The sequence below is a fragment of the Aegilops tauschii genome, chromosome 4, assembly GCF_002575655.3.
Source record: "Aegilops tauschii subsp. strangulata cultivar AL8/78 chromosome 4, Aet v6.0, whole genome shotgun sequence".
In the NCBI taxonomy this organism is placed as follows: Eukaryota; Viridiplantae; Streptophyta; class Magnoliopsida; order Poales; family Poaceae; genus Aegilops; species Aegilops tauschii.
Window position 1 is genome coordinate 425,720,550 of NC_053038.3, and position 22,523 is coordinate 425,743,072.

Consider the following 22,523-nt stretch of genomic DNA (forward strand, 5'->3'; position numbering starts at 1 on the left):
AGTCCCATGAGCTGATGCGTGTCCCATGTCCTACTCTACCTCGTCGGTGACCGCACTTCCACTCCAAGGGGCACAACCAGCCGTTGGACATGGACACTGCTGGAACAATAATGACGGTCACCGGCGAAATTTTAGAATAGTTTCATGTTACATGTAATTGTATAAAATTTGATGATTTGCAAATGGTATATCCGATTGTGGAAACAATTTTTATGTGTTGATCAATCACTGTCTGCAGACACATCCGGACACGTCCACGAACCTTTAGATAAGGATTTTGATACTTGTGGTTGTAGATGCTCTTATATTAAGATAAGTGGGAATATTGATGAAACAATACAGATTATACCAGTTACATAAAGTACAAATTAGCACCAAAGATAAAAATACAACCATGACATTGTGAGAAAGAACCACACACTCTGGAGTATGGACACCTATACACAGGTTGACACCTATACACACGGGTTGCACATATAACGCCAGAGATAACCATGTGGTGGACTGTTAGCCTTGATTCCATCGATCAGTTCATCCTCTTCCTCTCCCCACTGTACTGGAGAAAACACCTGGTGTAGACGATTCACGCTGGACTCCATCTTCGCAGTGGATCACGCTGCAGCTTCACGGGGGAGCGGATCACGCTGCAGCTCGAAGGCACTACGGCTCCAACTGCATCTCGGCGGCCTGGCAGCTCGAAGGCGCAGCACCGCAGCTGCTCCATCTGCATCTGGGCAGCCTGGCAGCTCCCGCTACAGCTCGGAGCTGCGGAATCTGCAGATGGCGCCGCTGTTACTCGTATCAGCGAGCCAAATCCTCACGGTTGCTGTTGTCGCTCCCTGCCGAAGGTGGCGTCTCTTCTGGCAGCCTGGCACTCCCTGAAGCTGGTGACTTTCCATGGCTAGGGAGGCTCCACCAAGCCCACGGCAGTCGCCGTTGCCGCTCAGGTAAAAACTAACCTCCTTCGGTGTTTTATGAATATGTAGAATTTTTGTGATTCAATTCCACCGTAGCACGAGGGGCATCATGATCTACTATTTTGCTGAGATTAGTGGCACGGCAAAGTACATATTCATTTTCTGAAAAATAGAACAAGATGCAGGGACTGATCACTCGTAGAAGTAAACTCCAAAAGGAGAAGCTTATAACTTCACTAAATAACTATACCAGGAGCAACATTACTGTCTGCATCCTCATGGTCTCGTCATTTACAACAGGCCCAGTTGGAAAATGGCCTGTCAGGCCATTGACGTTCCTGACGTGGTGCATCGGCCCACATCGGTGAACCATCGCCGGAGTTGAACTTGTTGATGGACAGTGACGGAATGCATCCACTGAACAAAGTAAGCACTTTCCTGTTTGTTTATCAAATCTCTCATTCTTACCTTAGACATACAAATGAAAAAAAGAGGTACGGGAGACTAAACAAAGAGAAACCAAGATACCGAATGAATACAGAGTGATATGAAAATAGAAAACAAAATGTGAATAGAGACCAAAGACTCGGAAAACAGAGAGTAAGAACGAACACCGAGGACCTAGCACTACTATGTTAATAGGCAAGTCGTGTTGATACTTAGATGAGTGATTCAATGTTGAGTACTAATTAGTGGCTGGGACTGCTCCAATCATTGAGCTGGGTATATTGTATATAATACATAGTTGAGTGATGGCCTTTAGATGTTTCAGATGCTAAAGAGTATTTTCTAATTAACATATACATTATGCTATGCATCCTGACATATGCCCTGTTCATCATTTAGTGTATCTAAGAAAATTCATTGTTGGTGTATATAAAAAACACTACATACCAAGAGATGAAAGGGCCAAACTGCGCCAATTAAGATTGCAATATTTGTTATCTTCTTTTATGAAACAAATGAGTTACGTGCTGACCAAATTAAACCAAAGTTTGTCATCCTTGTTCTATGCAAACACAAGGGAGGTGTGGCTATTCTCTAAAATGCAACAAACTCACATACATTCTCATATATACAGTCTTTGATTCACTCACACGTTTTTCATAATATTTAGAAGCACGAGATAATAGTAGTAAAGGACTAAAAGAGAAAATAATACCAGAGGTAATGAGCATTGAGCAACACCAAAAAACCTTGTGAAAAAGGCTTATTGTATTTTTGGCATCTTCCAGATGCTACAGATAGATACCACAGCCCGACAAAAATCAATAAATCTACCGCAATAGTTAATCCATTGTACTGTATCAATTTCTTGTGCTAACCAAAATTCCTTGTTGGTGTATCTAAGAAATACTATATACCAAGTGATGAAAGGGCCAAACTGTGCCAATTAAGATTGCAATATTTCTTATCTTTTCTTTAAGAAATAAATGAGTTCTTTGAATGCAAAGAACAGATAAGTGCTAACCAAGAATTAAACCAAAGTATGTTCTAATGTAGATTTCTTACCAGCATCTCTAGCATAAAGGAAATCAATGTCAATAACAGCCTCTAAAACCTCAGTACATAAAAATTAGGATGCTTCTTAAGTGTTTTTCTGTTTCCATAGTAAATCATTGAGCTTATTATAGCAGCATGAACAGTCAATACACTTCGTTAGTACGCAGACTGAAATACATACCACATATTCTTGCCATCTCTTACACTTGATGATCACATATTGTACTTCTGATTGCACAGTCCTCTCTTTCTCGAAGAAAATACATCACTATGAATCAGTGGGTTCCACATAGTCCGTGCAACGTCATGGAATTCAAAGCTGGTGCATAAATTTGTCCTGTAAATCCACCATCCATATGGTAAAGTAGACATGCTTGTGTACTGGCCTTTACATGAACATTCTCCAGGCTGAACATTGACACATCTTCAGAAAAACTCGCTGAAAGAAAATATAAAATATATAGAAAGCTCTAAATATGCCAATGTTCAGTGGAAATATATGTTGACCCAACCATGATCTCTACTGGCAAATGCTACTTTATCTAAAATATACATACTTCAGTACTTAGAAAGTGCAAACAATATGTACATTGAGGAATCTAACTTGGCCTTCAGTTTTTTTTCGAGAAAACGCAAATGGCTTTTGCGTTTCATTGCATTGGAAAGAGAGGGAATTTGCATCCTCCTAGGAGGCAGGTTTACACAGCCAGCTTTGACAAACTTTTACACATTGCTAATGTAACTTGTCAAGGGAAAAAACAGGCCACCATTTTTCATTGCTGGGAAACATCTAATGCTAAATATAACCAAACTTAGCTAATTATTTATGTACACTAAATCCAAATAAAACTAATGAACATTCTCTCTCTTGGCTCATTATAAGTGAAAGTGTAACGCGGTTTTGTGAGGCTAGGACTGAATATCAACAAAAGAAAGAGCAAGAAAGAACAAAAAACATCTACCTCTTGGCTGAACTTGTTCTAGCTAATTAGTAGGCTTAACGAACTCAGTATGTCTCCAAGCAAAATGACCAATGAGCATATGATGTAGTTCTACCCTGTAGTTTCAGGCATAAGCAATTTCTGCTACCTATGAACTTCATATAAGCATTTTATCTTAGAATTTTGCACGGTCTCAAAGAATATGCAGCAGTAATTAATATTCACAGCCATTCTTACCACAAAAATGGTATCTACTGGATCCAAACAAGCTTAGATGATCCTCATAGCGTAGCTTCAGTTGCTTTTAGTAGCATGAAAACTCCGAAAGCATAATCTATTCTCAATCCTATATAAGACTCTCGTTTAAAGCCTCCTGGTGCATCCGATTTTTATTCCTTGCAGTCAAAATAGAAATGTCACTCTGCACCAAAGTTATTCTTCCACTAAGCGACCTGAGCGAATAAACACTCCTGACCAAGACCAAGGCCTCGACCACAGAGACACGGTCATCTTTTGAATATGTCTTCAACTTAAGTGCCTTTGTGGGAGAAAATATGTAGAATCTCTTGTCATCGGACTTACTATCCCGAAATGAGGACACCTAGAGACATAAGAACAAATTAGGACCACTATGTTAATGACGGGGAAACCTTTCGATGAAATTTCATCTAAACCACCAAATTTTATCTGAATAACATAGGATTTTAAACAAACTGTTAGTGCACAACAAGATGATGGCGGCATGGAAGGAAATTCATAATTAGAGGTCTACCTTTGAGTGGTACCATAGATGTACTGAAAAGAGTTGTGGCATAGATTTTGTTGTTCGCATATACCCTGCAACGATACTCGGCCTCTGGAATTCCTAGACTTGTCAGCATCAGATGCAGTTTTATTTATCCTACAAGGAATTCTGCCTTTTGTTGGGATATTCTGCAACTTTCAGTAATATAAGACAACTTCAGCTGTGGGTTCAAATAACTAATGATTGTAGATACAGTAAGCAGGGTAAAGGGACTATACTCACGAAAATATGGATGTCTCTTATACATACGAACACACCTGGTTTATACACAATTGGCTACTATGCCTATATAGGATCACAGGTACACAATCTATCTACTTTGGATGAGACAAACTTACTCTTTATTTACCAACTAAACAAAATAGCTAGAGTACCAAGGTATATCGTGTAAACTATCTACTCCAGTAATTTTCATATGGAATGTGCTATTTGTTAACCAAGCTGATTATACTATCTTTACCTGGGAAAGGAGAGCAATTGTAAAATGGGTTAGTTACAGAAGGAGAGCTAACCTGAGTAATCGTTTGGAGTTGGCTGTTAGTTGATGATGCAGGACCTGGCGAGCCTTGTTCATATAGTTCTCCGGTAGCCATGGTCTTCTTCTGTAACAGCAACATAGAATGGTGGTCAAAGTCACCTCTAATTACCAGTGTTAATCTTCTATTGAACTCCATATGGGCACCAAACGTTGAAGATGACAAACTTATAACCGTGTTCATGGGACATCGAAGGTGGCTTCGTGACGATGACCCATCGAGAAAACGCAAGGATCTGTTCGATGGTGAAACCAAACCCCGAAGACGCCCGCGTACGAGGAGCGGCGAGGAAATAGACGAGCTGTTAAAAAATTGGAAAGATTGCCCACTGCCGGGAAAGAAGCAAAAGGCGCCAGAGCCGGGAAAGAAGCGAAAGGCGCAAGAGCCGCTGCTGAAGGTATGGAAAATGAGGTCTGTTTTCTGGGACTTGCCGTACTGGAAGATCCACCGTGTGCCTCACAGCCTTGATGTCATGCATATCACGAAGAACGTGTGCGAGAGTCTGCTTGGTACCCTGCTCCACCCTGCTCCACTGGACATAGCTAGGGGGGAATCCTACACCGGTAACGACAAGGACAGATACTACGGAAGGATCGAGGAGATCTGGGAGCTGAGCTACGCTGGAGAGAAGGTCCCGATGTTCCGTGTCAGATGGGCCAAGAGCGTCCTAAAAGAAGACCGGTATTTCACCACCATGATTATACCCGAAGCCAAATCCAAGACCGCGGGCGCAAACGTCACCGCGAAAAATGAGCCATGGGTACTGGCTTCCCAAGTGGACCAATGCTTCTTCATTACCGACCCGTCAAAACCCAGTCGTGTTGTCGTGAGGAGAGGCAAAAGGAAGATCATCGGAATGGATGGAGTCGCCAATGAGCAAGACTTCGACAAGTACGGCGACCCGAAGATGGAACATGACGACGACGATGAAGTACCAGCATACACCACAAGAAGAAGCAGGACCACCCTACCTAAAGGACGTCCGTTCAAGAAAAGAACTCCATTTACGAAAAATAAGGGCAAGAAGATTGTGAACAGATAGCTAGCTAAGATCGATTGTATTTAAATTGTAGCCTTCATTTCTCGCTTGTATTTCATGGGCACTTTTTGAACTCATGGATATTTTTAAATTTCATGGGCGCTTTTTGAATTCATGAATATTTTTTCAAAATTTATGATATTTTTTCATATTCAATATGAAAAAATATTGAATATTCATGAGGACACTCGATCTCGATCCCCCTCCATCTCGATCGCTATCCCCCTCCATCTCGATCTCGATCCCCCCCGCACCCTCCGTCACTCCACCGCCGCCGACGACCCACCGCACCCTCCCCCGCTCCACCGCCGACGACGACCCCCCGCACCCTCCCCGGCCCGCTCCACCCCCGTCGAGCACCCCCCGCACCCTCCCCGGCCCGCTCCACCGCCGCCGAGCACCCCCCGCACCCTCCCCCGCTCCACCGCCGCCGCCGACCCCCCGCACCCTCCCCAGTAATGTCTTACCAATTCACAAATGAATGCGACTAAAAATAAAAAAACAAATTTGATTATATTTTCAAATAACAAATTTGATGATATTTTTTCATATTCATATATATTTTCAAATAACAAATTTGATGATATTTTTTAAAAAATATTACTGTTTTTATAAAAAAAATATTACTGTTTCATATTCATTTTCATTTTCTAAAAAATATTAGATGCAACAAAAAATAATAATAATAAATTACTTATGGCGCACCGCTGGCTGGTGCGCCATTGCTGTGCAAAAAAAAAGGTTACTTATGGCGCACCACTGGGTGGTGCGCCATTCCTATCTAAAAAAAGATTTCTAATGGCGCACCGCTCGGGGGTGCGCCATTGCTATAAAAAAAACATACTAATGGCGCACCGCTAGGGGGTGCGCCATTAGTACTCTTCCCCCCTAGCTAGCTAATTCGCCCGATCCCTTCGTCCCTCCCTCGCCACACTTCCCCCCCGCAGCCCCGACCCACGACGCCGCCGCCCCTATGTGCGCCGCCGCCCCCGCGCCCCCACCACTGCAGCTCCTCCGCCGCCCACCGGACAGCAAGCCGCCGCGGCCCCCAACCATCCCGCCACCGGCCCGCAACCATCCCACCGCCGACGACCGCACGGGGTGCAGGACGACGACCGCCGCCGACCCGCAACCATCCCGCCGCCGCCGACCCCGACCCCGACCCCGACCCCTCCGGCGACCGGCCGCGCCCGCCCAGGTACCTCTCCTCCTTGCTCCTTCCTCCCTCTCCACCCTTCCTCCCCATTCCCTCCCTCCCTCCCCTCGACCGTGGCCTGAGTTGGATCTAGTACCTTGTTCATCTGCCTGAGTTGCTCCTCTCACTGCCCTGCCTGTGTTCCTCCGCAGCAGATCAAGAACTACAGCAACTAGAGAGTGAAGAAGCTGATTAACAGCAGGGGAAATAGCAACAATAGATCAAAGAAGTACAGCAGATCAACAAGGCAACAGTGGTAACTGAATTTTCAACACTTCTCTGTACTGCATAAACATTCTGCATAAACATTCTGTGTTTGATCAAATGATTGTAGCCTTCCCATGGACTGTGTTTTTTTATAAAACTGTAGAATATCAGATTGAAATATTGGGGAGTACAATACAAGTTCAGGAACAAGGGACATTTTTTGCAATTGTGAACTCTCAATGCTCAAGTCTGGAAGTGTTTACAAATTCAAAGAGTTCACATGACTACTGGTCAAATACTCTAGTGTATTTAGTGTAAATCTAGTCTGAAACTAGTAGAGCTCTTGGTGATTTGCAAATTCAGTTTAAATAAAAATTTGGTACATGACTACTGATCATGTATGAAAGATGTTTCTACTGGATGAGCACAAGAACTACTCAATAGATTTTGATGTACTCCTGATCATGTATGCAAGATGTTGCCACTGGATGCATGGATGCATGACTGGGACATGACTACTCAGTAGATTATGACACCTGATAATCACAGTAAACTGTTAACAAATTACAGTTTACTGTCCATTTTAGCCTAGCATTCAGTTATCTTTTCACCCTTTTTCTGTCCATTCAGTTATATTTTCAGTAGGAAAATCTGTGTAACAAATTACAGTTTACTGTCATTATCAGTTTACTGTCCATTTTTGTTTTGATTTTACTATATGTATCTTAACTAAATCTTAACTGAAATTTGACCATGTCAACTGTAAGTTGGTTACCCAGCATTTGTGTGGGCTTATCACACTGAACTTTCAGTAATCTTACATACTGTTCTGTCACATGATGGATAGCACTGAAGAATATCTTGAAATGTAACATTCGAGTAGTTCACTTACCATGACTATCAATTAATAAGCATGATACTGTACCCTTCTTTTAAAAAAGAATTCCCCTGTGGTTGAGATCTTATAAAACGGTGCCCCTCATGAAGCATCCACCTTACTAAGCCATTACTTGTGTGCATCTCTAGTTTCCTTGCAGGTTGTAAGTTTTTATTAGGATAGCTGTAAATTTCTTCTGTTTTCTAGTAGTACAACCTGTACTGGTCGGGACAAAAACACTGCTTTTGGTGTACCTGTACTGTTCATCACCATGGCCACTACTATTTGGCCCTCTGTGTCCAGCAATATCTTTAAGGCAAATCTGGCTGGCAATTTGGCCCTATGTGTCCATCACCATGGCCACTACTATTTCAAACTGAAGAAAGAAAGGAAGAGGTGATTTTGCAGGTACCCCGAGAGGCCCTTGAGTTTGCCGGAATGTCGATTAACTTCCGTTCCGGCAAATTCGGGTACTCCATATGTCCTATTTTCAGCAAAGGTCATGCTGAAATTTTCCGTGAATTTTAGCATGACTTTGCTAAAAATAGGACATATGGGGTACTTGCGACTAATGCATGGGCCGGGGTATCTTAGTACTTAATTAAGTAAGATCAACTGCCCCTTTATTCTTGCTGCATTAAACCATAGGTGGCAATAGAGCCAAGTGATTAGGCCCAACTTAGAGTCGACAAACCCTAAATTATAAAACCTTGGCTTTTAGGGTGCCTCGGTGTCGATAAAAACCTAAATGATGAAAGCTTAGGCTTTTAGGGTGCCTCGGCATCGACAAACCCTAAATGATAAAAGCTTAGCTTTTAGGATGCCTCGGTGTCGACAAACCCTAAATGATGAGACCATGATCTTGTTCCTTGACAATAACCAACTTTTTGACCAAACTTTTTTCCTATTTAGAGCGAAACATGGCCCACAACGATGAGGCCGGCGGTTCGGGCGGCAAGGCATTCTGGGAGCTGTCCCAGGAGATGGAGGAAGAACCTCACCGCTATGAGGACGCCGCGGAAGACACCGATCCTGACTACACAACCCCTAGTGGCGTCGGGGATGACACCACTGATGGTGCCGCCGAGGATGCCACCACTGATGATGGCAGCGCACGCACAGATGGCAGCCAACCGAAGAGGCAACGGAAGGACCGGCGCCCGAACGTGCCCGGCACCGTCAAGGAGGAATTTACTGAAGTGAACTGCGACGGGGATCCAACGGCGCCCAAAGAATTAGTCAGGGGGTACTCGGTTCAGCTCGGGTGCATTCTCCGGAGCACCGTCTCGATCAACACCGAGAACCTAAGGCATAAGGACCAAGGGAATTTGCGCAACCTCCTCTTCACGAAGCTGCACGAACGATACAAGTTCCTCGCTGAGTTTGCAAACACACGCCTCTCAAGGAATAAAGTGAACAGTGCCGCCCTCACGAAGATGAGCACGACCCTGTCTACTTGGAGAAGCGCGGTGAAGAGAATGATTAACAAAGGTGATAGTTATGAGAAGATCAAGGCGAAAAATCCTTCGATCAGCGAAGATGACTACAAGGAGTTCAAGATCAAGTGCGAGAGCGGCGCATCCGAGGAATCAAGTCAGTGGGGGAAAGAGATGCAGGACTTGAACTTAGGGGTCCACAAACTCGGTCCCGACGGTTACAGAGTGGCGGAACCTATATGGGACAAGGAGGACGCGGAGCGTGCCGAGCAAGGCCTACCGCCCCGCTTCGAGAAATACCGTGAGAAGCAGACCAGGAACTATGTCAGGGCCCGGTACAAGGAGGACCCGGTAACAAAGGAGCTTACCACGGATCCGAAGACCAAGGCGCTTGAGAAAGTTCTGGTAAGGAATACACCCCCGCGTAATTAGCTACATATATGGTTGCATTCTAGTTAATGAAGCCAAAATTCTAAATGGTTCACATTCCTTCCGCAGGAGACTGAAAGCAGTAGCGCGGGGTCGTCTCAGAGCTCCTCGGCTTGGGACAGCACTCTAAATAGGGCGTTGAACATAATGAAAAACAAGGATAAGCTCAGTAAGCCGTCGTCAGCTGGTCGTGTGGCCGGCAAAGGCTTGTCCACAAAATGGTCGTCATACTATAACGCTGGTGGGCGAAAGGAGAAAAAGACTAGCTCGGAAAGCCAGTCGCGCGAGGTTCAAGAACTCAAGGCACAAGTGGCGCGGATTCCGGAGATTGTCCAAGAGCAAGTGCAACAACAACTGGGAACGACGCTCACCGCCATTGTGCCTAGCTTGATTGAGGGGCTGCAGGCGTGGATTGCGGGCGGCAAACAGGGGCCGCCCCCGGTTCCCAGCTTCACGGCCAGCAACTCGCACAACGCGCAGGCGGGGCCATTGGTGTCTCCGGCGGAGGCGGTATTGGTGTCTCCGGCGGAGGCGGTATTGGTGTCTCCGGCGCCGGCATGGGCATTGGAGCTTAATGCACCCGGGTGTACGCCGGTCGGCACCTCGCCAGCAAGCGGCCCCTCCGTCAGTTGCACGCCCGCCGTTGGCGGTGCCTCGACATTAGCCGAGCTCGACGCCATCACGGTAACTAAGCCTCTCGGCCGATGACTTCATCTCCTTGCCTTTGACTGGGCATCCCTGACGCCCTACATGTTTTCGCAGGGCGCCGCTGACGTTCCATGCACTCTCCTGCACTTCGTGGGCGGCGAGTTGATCGATGTCGCCAAGGGCAGAATCGTTCAACTGGGCAACCCCGTGTTCCACGGTAATCCGATGCCACCCACCGTGTATAGGGTTGAACTGGTTCGGGTGCTGCCAGGCTGCGACGAGTTGTTACCTCCGATTCGACCCGCTGGGGCCGACGAAGATGATGTGATGACCCTCAGCGCCTGCGTAAGCTGGCCCCTGCTTTGGCCGAAGAGCCAGATTCGTTTGGGGGCAAGGGACACCACCCCACAGACAACACCGCCAGTCGTGCCGGCGCCAAGCCATGGCAAGACCGCCGCAACGCTACCGGACATGCCGGACATCCCTATGGCACAGGATCCGGACATGCATATGGCACAGGATCCGGACGACGACGACAACGACGACGGTACATTTACCAACGTCGATAAGTACTTTGCCGAACATGGGTACGGTGACGAATTCTTCGGGCCTCCTTCTCAAGAACCCAACCCTGAAAAAGACGACCGCGATCGAGCTGGTACCGCGGAGAAACCCAATTGCAACAGGCGTCATCTGGCGTTCAGTTCTCAGGAGACGCCTCCAGCTGCCGCCTTCACCGAGCTTCAGATAGCCGAGGTGCGGAATATTATCAGCCCCAACACACTCAAGAAGGCGGTCTCTGAGCAGAACTCGATCCCATTACAGGAGATGAGGAAGAAGGGACGAAAACGAAAGAATAACAAGGGCGGTGCGAGCCAGCCGGCACCGAGTACGATCCGTGCTCAGGACGGGCCACCTTCACCTAAGGATATCTCGAGGAGGGTGCATGTGGCGGGTAGGCCGATGCTACCGACTAATCTGCTCAATGCTGCAACCGGTGCTATGCGGAGTCTGCATGACAGTGTTCTTTCTTTGGAGAAGCGGCGTCTCTCGGAGAATGATGTGGCATACCCGGTTTTCGTGGCCAAGGTGCCAGAGGGCAAGGGCTTTGTGGATAGCGCCATCGGGGGTACGATCGTCCTGCGGTTTGATGACATCTTCGCTATGTTTAACCTTCATCCGCTGCACTACACCTTCGTTCGGCTATTTTCGCTGAGTATGGAGATGCGGATCATTAGAGACAAGACCCCGGACATCATGATAGTCGTCCCCTTCTACATGTGTGCCAAGATCTTGGGCAGCGCTGGGGACCAGCAAGTCGCGAGTTCATACCTCGAAGGCGTAATTCTGGCAAACCTAGATAAGGATAACTTCCTCGTGCCTTACTTTCCCGAGTAAGTCATCCCCTCACCGCCCCGTAACATATGATTTCTTAGATTTCGATCGTTCTTTTTTTTCTAACATTCCGTGTTTTGTGCAGTGACACACATTGCACACTCATCCTCTTAAGCCCGAAATATTTCATGGCCACGTATTTCGACCCGGACCGTCAGTCGAAGATAGACTACACAAATATCAAGAAAGTTCTTGATGATGTTCTCCCCGGCTACGCCAAATCTGGAGGCACCTTCAGCAGGCCAGTTCGTAAGTACGGCAAGCACATCTTCAGCCACAATACGATGTTCTCCTGCGTCAAGCAGCCGCCTGGCGGTCAGAAGGATGCCTACTACGCCCTCCATCACATGCGGGCGATCGTACAGGACCATAATCACCTTCTGCTACCAAATAATCTCAAAGATTGGGCCGCACGCTTGTCGGCAATCCAGGACGCGGACATCAGACAAGAATTCTTTCGCATCTAGTCGGAGTTTGCGGAAATTATCCATCAAGATGTCCTTCGTACCTCGGGGCAGTTCTATCTCAGACATCAACCGTCCAATAGTGAGATAGAAACAACGCTACAAATGCAGGCTGACAACGCCCGCGATTTCATGACCATCACGAAAGACAGCGGCTTCATCCACGCTCCGGTCCCTGAGTCGAGTCGAAAGTAGTGATGCTATGTAGCTCTGAAATGTCGATTGGCTCATGTTGTAATATTAAAATTTAATGAACTTGTATGTCTCTTTGGTTTGGACAGTCGTTCAACTTATATGTAATCGATGCTATTTATTAGTAGGACCATGAATCGTGCTATTAATGTGTTGCTTTTCTCTTCCGATCCTTTTGTTGCATACTTATATATTGCTTATGTATTGTCTGTGAATTGCTACTAACGTTTTGTTTGGCTAGTGCATATATAGAGATGCCGTCGTATGTCGTGTACAAGGGTAAGGTTCCCGGAGTCTACGACGACTGGGAGGAGTGTCGGAGACAGGTTCACCGTTCCAGCGGTAACAGTTACAAAGGGTACACCACTAGGGCGGAGGCGGAAGTTAGATACGCGCGCTATCTAGCGGGAGAGAGGAGGGAGCAGAGGAGGAACCGGATGAAGACCAGTTTCATCGCGATGATGCTAATCGTGATGACCGCAGCTCTCTTCTATGTGATGGTAGTTTAGATGATCGATATCGACTTGTAATATGAAGACAAACTCGCTACTCGCGGTTTGGAGACTTGTAATGTTATAACTTTGTTCGGTATTTGAAATTCGGAGACTAATGTGATGAATTGTATTCGGAGACTAATCTTCCATTGTATTCGATAAATCTGTTGTTCATATGTTGCGCTCTTTATATTATGTGCAGTAATATGTTTTGTAACCTGTGCAAAAATCAGAAAAGAAAAAAAATCCCTAATATTCATACTAATGGCGCACCACTCAGCACACTAATGGCGCACTACAGAAAGGACACTAATGGCGCATCACCCCCCAGTGCGCCATTAGTATGCCAAGGCACATGGGTAAATATGGCCCCTGGGAGGCATACTAATGGCGCACGGTGGGCTATACTAATGACGCACTTGGTGCGCCATTAGTATACCAGATACTAATGGGGCACCAGGGGTGCGCCATTAGTATTTAATTCTAATGGTGTGGGGCTAGTGGCGCACCAGTAGTGCGCCATTAGTAGGCAAAACTGGTGCGCCACTAGCAGGCCTTTTCCTAGTAGTGAAACGCCGTTCTCCGGAACTATGGAGAGAGCAACAGATTTGTTGGAAATCATACATACAGATGTATGTGGTCCGATGAATGTTGAGGCTCGTGGCGGATATCGTTATTTTCTCACCTTCACAGATGATTTAAGAAGATATGGGTATATCTACTTAATGAAACATAAGTCTGAAACATTTGAAAAGTTCAAAGAATTTCAGAGTGAAGTTGAAAATCATCGTAACAAGAAAATAAAGTTTCTACGATCTGATCGTGGAGGAGAATATTTGAGTTATGAGTTTGGTCTTCATTTGAAACAATGCGGAATAGTTTCGCAACTAACGCCACCCGGAACACCACAGCGTAATGGTGTGTCCGAACGTCCTAATCGTACTTTACTAGATATGGTGCGATCTATGATGTCTCTTACTGATTTACCGCTATCATTTTGGGGTTATGCTTTAGAGACGGCCGCATTCACGTTAAATAGGGCACCATCAAAATCCATTGAGACGACGCCTTATGAACTGTTGTTTGGCAAGAAACCAAAGTTGTCGTTTCTTAAAGTTTGGGGCTGCGATGCTTATGTGAAAAAGGTTCAACCTGATAAGCTCGAACCCAAATCGGAGAAATGTGTCTTCATAGGATACCCAAAGGAGACTGTTGGGTACACCTTCTATCACAGATCCGAAGGCAAGACTTTTGTTGCTAAATTCGGAATTTTTCTGGAGAAGGAGTTTCTCTCGAAAGAAGTGAGTGGGAGGAAAGTAGAACTTGATGAGGTAATTGTACCTGCTCCCTTATTGGAAAGTAGTTCATCGCTAAAACCAGTTTCTGCGACGCCTATACCAATTAGTGAGGAAGTTAATGATGATGATCATGGAACTTCAGATCAAGTTATTACTGAACCTCGTAGGTCAACCAGAGTAAGATCCGCACCAGAGTGGTACGGTAATCCTGTTCTGGAGGTTATGTTACTAGACCATGACGAACCTACGAACTATGAAGAAGCGATGGTGAGCCCAGATTCCGCAAAATGGCTTGAAGCCATGAAATATGAGATGGGATCCATGTATGAGAACAAAGTGTGGACTTTGGTTGACTTGCCTGATGATCGGCAAGCAATTGAGAATAAATGGATCTTCAAGAAGAAGACTGACGCTGACGGTAATATTACTGTCTATAAAGCTCGACTTGTTGCAAAAGGTTTTCGACAAGTTCAAGGGATTGACTACGATGAGACCTTCTCACCCGTAGCGATGCTTAAGTCTGTCCGAATCATGTTAGCAATTGCCGCATTTTATGATTATGAAATTTGGCAAATGGATGTCAAAACTGCATTCCTGAATGGATTTCTGGAAGAAGAGTTGTATATGATGCAACCGGAAGATTCTGTCGATCCAAAGGGAGCTAACAAAGTGTGCAAGCTCCAGCGATCCATTTATGGACTGGTGCAAGCCTCTCGGAGTTGGAATAAACGCTTTGATAGTGTGATCAAAGCATTTGGTTTTGTACAGACTTTTGGAGAAGCCTGTATTTACAAGAAAGTGAGTGGGAGCTCTGTAGCATTTCTGATATTATATGTGGCTGACATATTGCTGATTGGAAATGATATAGAATTTCTGGATAGCATAAAGGGATACTTGAATAAGAGTTTTTCAATGAAAGACCTTGGTGAAGCTGTGTATATATTGGGCATCAAGATCTATAGAGATAGATCAAGACGCTTAATTGGACTTTCACAAAGCACATACCTTGACAAAGTTTTGAAGAAGTTCAAAATGGATCAAGCAAAGAAAGGGTTCTTGCCTGTGTTACAAGGTGTGAAGTTGAGTAAGACTCAATGCCCGACCACTTCAGAAGATAGAGAGAAGATGAAAGATGTTCCCTATGCTTCAGCAATAGGCTCTATCATGTATGCAATGCTGTGTACCAGACCTGATGTGTGCATTGCTATAAGTCTAGCAGGGAGGTACCAAAGTAATCCAGGAGCGGATCACCGGACAGCGGTCAAGAACATCCTGAAATACCTGAAAAGGACTAAGGATATGTTTCTCGTTTATGGAGGTGACAAAGAGCTCATCTTAAATGGTTACGTTGATCCAAGCTTTGACACTGATCCGGACGATTCTAAATCGCAAACCGGATACGTGTTTACATTGAACGGTGGAGCTGTCAGTTGGTGCAGTTCTAAACAAAGCGTCGTGGCGGGATCTACGTGTGAAGCGGAATACATAGCTGCTTCGGAAGCAGCAAATGAACGAGTCAGGATGAAGGAGTTCATATCCGATCTAGGTGTCATACCTAGGCATCGGGTCCAATGAAAATCTTTTGTGACAATACTGGTGCAATTGCCTTGGCGAAGGAATCCAGATTTCACAAGAGAACCAAGCACATCAAGAGACGCTTCAATTCCATCCGGGATTTAGTCTAGGTGGGAGACATAGAAATTTGCAAGATACATACGGATCTGAATGTTGCAGACTCGTTGACTAAGCCTCTTCCACGAGCAAAACATGATCAGCACCAAGGCTCCATGGGTGTTAGAATCATTACTGTGTAATCTAGATTATTGACTCTAGTGCAAGTGGGAGACTGAAGGAAATATGCCCTAGAGGCAATAATAAAGTTATTATTTATTTCCTTATATGATGATAAATGTTTATTATTCATGCTAGAATTGTATTAACCGAAAACATAATACATGTGTGAATACATAGACAAACAGAGTGTCACTAGTATGCCTCTACTTGACTAGCTCGTTGATCAAAGATGGTTATGTTTCCTAGCCATAGAGATGAGTTGTCATTTGATTAACGGGATCACGTCATTAGGAGAATGATGTGATTGACTTGACCCATTCCGTTAGCTTAGCACTCGATCGTTTAGTATGTTGCTATCGCTTTCTTCATGAGTTATACATGTTCCTATGACTATGAGATTATGCAACTCCCGTTTACCGGAGGAACACTTTGTGTGCTACCAAACGTCACAACGTAACTGGGTGATTATAAAGGTGCTCTACAGGTGTCTCCGAAGGTACTTGTTGGGTTGCCGTATTTCGAGATTAGGATTTGTCACTCCGATTGTCGGAGAGGTATCTCTGGGCCCTCTCGGTAATGCACATCACTTAAGCCTTGCAAGCGTTGCAACTAATGAGTTTGTTGCGGGATGATGTATTACGGAATGAGTAAAGAGACTTGCCGGTAACGAGATTGAACTAGGTATTGAGATACCGACGATCGAATCTCGGGCAAGTAACATACCGATGACAAAGGGAACAACGTATGTTGTTATGCGGTCTGACCGATAAAGATCTTCGTAGAATATGTGGGAGCCAATATGAGCATCCAGGTTCCGCTATTGGTTATTGACCAGAGACGTGTCTCGGTCATGTCTACATAGTTCTCGAACCCGTAGGGTCCGCACGCTTAAAGTTTCGATGACAGTTATATTATGAGTTTATATGTTTTGATGTACCGAAGGTTGTTCGGAGTCCCGGATGTGATCACGGACATGACGAGGAGTCTCTAAATGGTCGAGACATGAAGATTGGTATATTGGAAGCCTATGTTTGGATATCGGAAGTGTTCCGGGTGAAATCGGAATTTTACCAGAGTACCGGGAGGTTAACGGAACCCCCCGGGGGCTTAATGGGCCATAGTGGGCCTTAGTGGAAGAGAGGAGAGGCGGCTAGGGCAGGGCCGCGCGCCCCTCCCCCCTAGTCCGAATAGGACAAGGAGAAGGGGGCGGCGCCCCCCTTTCCTTCCTCTCTCCCTCCTCTTTCCCCCTCCACTCCTAGTCCAACAAGGAAAAGGGAGGGAGTCCTACTCCCGGTGGGAGTAGGACTCCTCCTGGCACGCCCCTCCTGGCCGGCCACACATCTCCCCCTTGCTCCTTTATATACGGGGGCAGGGGGCACCCTAGAGACAACAACAATTGATTGTTTGATCTTTTAGCCGTGTGCGGTCCCCCTCCACCATAGTCCACCTCGATAATACTGTAGCGGTGCTTAGGCGAAGCCCTGCGTCGGTAGAACATCATCATCGTCACTACGCCGTCGTGCTGACGAAACTCTCCCTCAACACTCGGCTGGATCGGAGTTCGAGGGACGTCATCGGGCTGAACGTGTGCTGAACTCGGAGGTGCCGTGCGTTCGGTACTTGATCGGTCGGATCGTGAAGACGTACGACTACATCAACCGCGTTGTGCTTACGCTTCCGCTTTCGGTCTACGAGGGTACATGGACAACACTCTTCCCTCTTGTTGCTACGCATCACCATGATCTTGCGTGTGCGTAGGATTTTTTTTGAAATTACTACGTTCCCCAACATGAAGCCCACCTTGACATGTTGAAATCAGCCAAACTCGCCGGCCAGTTGCAGCTGCCTCGGGTGCCCCGCTGGGACACACGACGGGCACCTGCGCCGCAAGCGGCCCTACCCCTCGAGCGCCTCATCGTGCACCCGGCAGCGGAGGCCGTGCCCGCCACCACGGATGTAGAGCCGGTCCAGTGCAACAAAGATGTTGCAGCAAAGATGTTGGCCTGCTTTGCTCTGAACTCTTCTTACACCCAGAAATAAGTTTAATTAGCATACAAGTGCGAGCTGAAAGAAGGCTTCAAGAAATAGTTTAAACCAGAAAATGAATAATATTAAGCTAAGCTTTGAGGGTAGGACGTGAATTCTGAATTAGATGACCGTGAGGTTGCCAAACTCGCTACTGCTTGAACATCAACTATAATTATTAAGATCAAAATCAGCATCTTTTGCAACTAATGCAGAGTGTGAATTTCTCTGCACACAAAAAGGCTTTGTAGATTCAGTATAGTCGACACAATCATAATGTATTAACTGCTTTCCTCAAGATCCCATGACTAAAAGCTATGGAAACCAAATTGTAAAAATATGAGCATTAGTACTTCTTAGGTAGCAGAAGAAATCGGTGGCACTTCAACAAGAGCCAAACGGAGGGGAGGACACGGGCACAAAAATTCAGAGGATGGAGGCGAGGACGCAGGAACAAACGTCTAGGGTGGTCGGACGGCGGCGTGAGGGCTGGACAGATCCGGACGTCTCTGCGGCCCACGCTTCTCCTGCTATGACGGCGATGGCACCATGGACCCACTGCAGCTCGAGCTTCTCCCTTCAATCAGCAGAAAGTTAGCACATATTAGAAAGGTAATGCCCAAAACAGATATCACATAATAAAGTGCCAAGAAAATATGCAATTGATTACAACTTTCATCAGATAGAAATATTAGAAAGAATCCATCTCACACAAGGATCATCACACAAAAATATTAGAAATATTAGTTATTGTTATAGAGAAAGGGGCAGAGGCCATGTGCCGCGGCAAGGACACAAGGAGGGGCAGGAGACATAATTAGCACAGTCAGGTATGCACTCATCAAGGAACCGAAGAATCAACCAGTAAAAACTGGGAGAAAAAGATGGCGAGGACGCAAATGTGCAGCCGAGATCGGAGAGGAGTGAGAAACAAAGGGGAGGAGGGGAGAAGCGAAGGGAAGGTGGGGAGATTACCTATCGATGTGTGCGGCTCCATAGGGTCGCTCGCCTCCGCCCCTCGCGTGCACTGCCATGGCCCTCTCCAGATCAAGCGAAGAAACTCGGGCGACGCCATCCCAATCCACGAGGCCCCCAAGCCTCTCCCGCTTGTATGCGTCTGCCGGTCCCTTCCCCTCCATCGGGGTTGCTGCCGGTCTGGTCGACGCGCCGTTGCTGCCCTTCCAGCTGCCGCCACGCCCGCCAGACCCCCGTCGGCCGCCAACACCCAGCCCCTGCTTCCGCCGGCTCTCAGGCTCTACGCGCGCCCCCACTGATATTCTCTCACGGCCGCCCCGCTCGCCGTGGATGGGAGCGAGGAGAGCGGCGAATGGGAACTAGATGGGGAGGCAGGGCTCAAGGGCGAAAGGGATTGGTGGTGACGAGGGTAAAGGGAGAGAGACAAGCGGGTAAACGAAGGACCTCACCAGGCGCATGTACCCAAGAGACCGACGAATGGGCCCAAGGCTCTTTGACGAGGAAGAGTCGCAGCTAGGTGGAAGCGAGCATGGTGCGAGTAGACGGCTAGAATCCACCCACCCGCCTGCGAACCCACCCACGCACCTGACAACGCATGATCGATTTGACCCTGCTTTCACCCGGACAGAAGCACGCACACAACATGTCGCTTCGAGGCTGGCCTGCGCGCAAGACTGTCCCTTGCGTCAGTTGCTCTAGCCCGAACATGTAAACTAAAACATCCAACAAATGGTTGAATCATGAATACGCAAAGCATATTGCTTACAAGACCCACCATGCAAACGGTCATCATAATTACTTTTGAAGCTTGTTTTCTGACCATACCAACATAACTGAATATCAAGATGATCAGGGCAAACAAATTATTAACAGAACCATGTATGCTTGTGCAGCTAATCAGGCATCTCACTAAAACAGATCAGCGAAGATAATTTGCTCCCAGAATCATATGTTCTGATGCAACGAATGAAACATCTATATCAAACAGCCACTGAAAAAACATTTGTAAAGTGCAGCGGATAAGGATTTTTGTTGATGCTCTCAAATTCTCTCTGCCTGATCACAACAACTGCTTTAACCTAGACCAATGATAGTCCTGTATGTCATATAAGGTAAGAAGAGTGAAGTGGATAAGGATTTTTTTGTTAAACAGAACATAGTTTACACATATTTCGTCAATTGCTTTATCCAGAACATCAACAAGACACTCAAGATGCTATGCATACTGGCAGCCATCTAATCCAACAAAAAAATCAACAGCAAGCCCCCTTAAGAAGCCAGCTGGTATATGTTTATTTTATAAATAGTAAAACATAAGCATTAACATTCCTTTAAGCATGAAAATGAAAAAAAAGAGGATTGAAACAGTTAAAGGAAGAAATAACCACCTTTTTTGTCAAGCCATTCCTTTTCAGTGAACCTTTGTTAGGCAAGCCTTGTGGCATCTGCAACCCTGAAATTTAGTAAACCCGTGATATATGTGACCCCTATAATTTAGTAAACCAGTGATATCTGTGGCCCTAGAAGATACTGTAACATATTGTAATGGAATATAAAATAACATTGCCAAGAAAGCGTTTAAATACTAAAATCAACGTACTTACTTTGAAATGCATAGATATTGTTCACAGCCATATTCTTATACCCACAAAGTAGCATGAACTTCAGTATCATTAGCACTGCCAAATCTGCAAACAGGAGAACTTATCTCGTAAGAAACTTTTCTTTACACTGCCTGTGATATCTTGTTGTATGCCATTCCAACTGTGAACCTGTCCTGTTACTGATGCAACGTAGCTGCCATTTATGTGATTTACATTCCCATATGCAGTTAACTCATGCCTGCAGATATTACATTTTGTCCGGACCAATTGCTTAACCCTTCTACAAAATGAGGATTTTTGATAATAGTCTCAATTCCGCTTGGTGATTCTCCTTCAAATGAAAGATTAACAGGCCAAAAGCATCGCAAGAAAAGAACATGATTGCATACTGCACATCTAAGAAAATGAATATATGCATAACTGAGAACAAGTTCGAATGCATATTCATGCTGAAATTTGCAAAAAGTAACAGACGAAGACTTAGTAAAATCGATGGTCTGCACCAAAAACATTATAATGTAAAGACTATCAGAAATCCTCAATGGCTCACACATAAAATGCAGTAAGTTTTCTCTTAATTTTGTTCCTAAAATTACATGATGGCGAACACTACAGGCCAGCAAGAGAATTGATGAACTGCTTGGTATACAACATCTAGTCAAGTGTCTAGAATATTCTATCGACGAATAGACCAAACAAAAGGTTTACCTGATTGTAGAATTTCATTGACAAATTCCAAAACTGTAATTTGAGACAAGATCACTGGCCAAGTCAAAGCGCTTAACCAGAATTTCATTAACAAATTCCAAAACCACAAAAAGTCAGCATAGTGTCGTTGCAACAAAATCCTGCCAGATAGAAATAAAGGTGGAACCACCATAAGAACAAATTAGCCCATGAACACATCATAAAAACATGACAGGGCAAATACTGCCCAAACAAAGTATAGAGAAAAGAGAAGAAGCAAAGAGAGAGGAGCACCTCGACCAAATTCTGGAGGAAGACGTCTTCCACTCCTAGAGCTTCTGGAGCCGACGCCGTCATCCATGAGATGAGACGAAGAGGAGAGACGAGCTGCTCCTGCTGCTGCCGCCATATCTCTCTACCCAACACCCCTGCCTAGAGCGCCGCCTTCCTCTCCTCCCCCAAGCACTCTCTTGCCGACGACGGGTCGAGGCCGACGGGCACCGACGGAGCACGGGGCGAGGCTGCTGCTCCCCTCCTGCCGAGGTCGGATCGAGGCCGACGGGCATCGGCAGAGCACGGGCCGGCCGAGGTCGAGGCGACGGCGGCGGCAGGAGAGGAGGCGGACGAGGCCGAGGCGGCGGCAGGAGAGGAGGCGGCTGCGGGGGCGCGGGATAGGTCTGGCTGCCTCTTCTCTTTTCTCTCGCTGCCGCTTCCCCTTTTCTTTTCTATCATGCCCGCTCGCCCAGGCCGCCCGCTCACTCGCTAGCCGCGCACTCACGAGACCGACAGATGGGTCCACCGCGGCTGAAGTGGAGGCGTCGCCGCTGGGTGCAAACGAGGACGGTAAAAAAAGCCCATGCCAACCCACGACACTGGCAACCCACGATCGATCGCCAATGCTTTCACCCCGACAAAGGCACGCACACGCCCTGTCGCTGCTAGGCTGGCCCGTGCGCAAGGATGGCCCATGCGTCAGTCGCTCTAGCCCGATTACGCAACTTACACAAAAACGAGCGCCCAGATGTTTACCACGGCGATGAAAAGTACGATGCCAATGGACAG

At 46.2% G+C, this 22,523-nt stretch overlaps 1 long non-coding RNA gene across 9 annotated transcripts; it reads right to left on the reverse strand.

Annotated features, from left to right (window-relative positions):
* Positions 1-307: 307 nt before the first annotated feature.
* LOC109731642 (uncharacterized) lies at positions 308-22,102 on the reverse strand. 9 transcript variants are annotated; one of them, XR_012182337.1, is made up of 10 exons: positions 21,756-22,102; positions 20,775-21,622; positions 20,559-20,623; positions 17,971-18,772; positions 4,679-4,768; positions 4,134-4,300; positions 3,599-3,962; positions 2,602-2,859; positions 1,168-1,355; positions 1,028-1,079 (listed from the first exon to the last, which is right to left on the reverse strand). It is a non-coding gene; the product is annotated as an uncharacterized lncRNA (long non-coding RNA). The 9 variants fall into 9 exon arrangements; XR_012182336.1 differs by having other exon boundaries at positions 1,028-1,334; XR_012182334.1 differs by having other exon boundaries at positions 1,028-1,355.
* Positions 22,103-22,523: the final 421 nt, after the last annotated feature.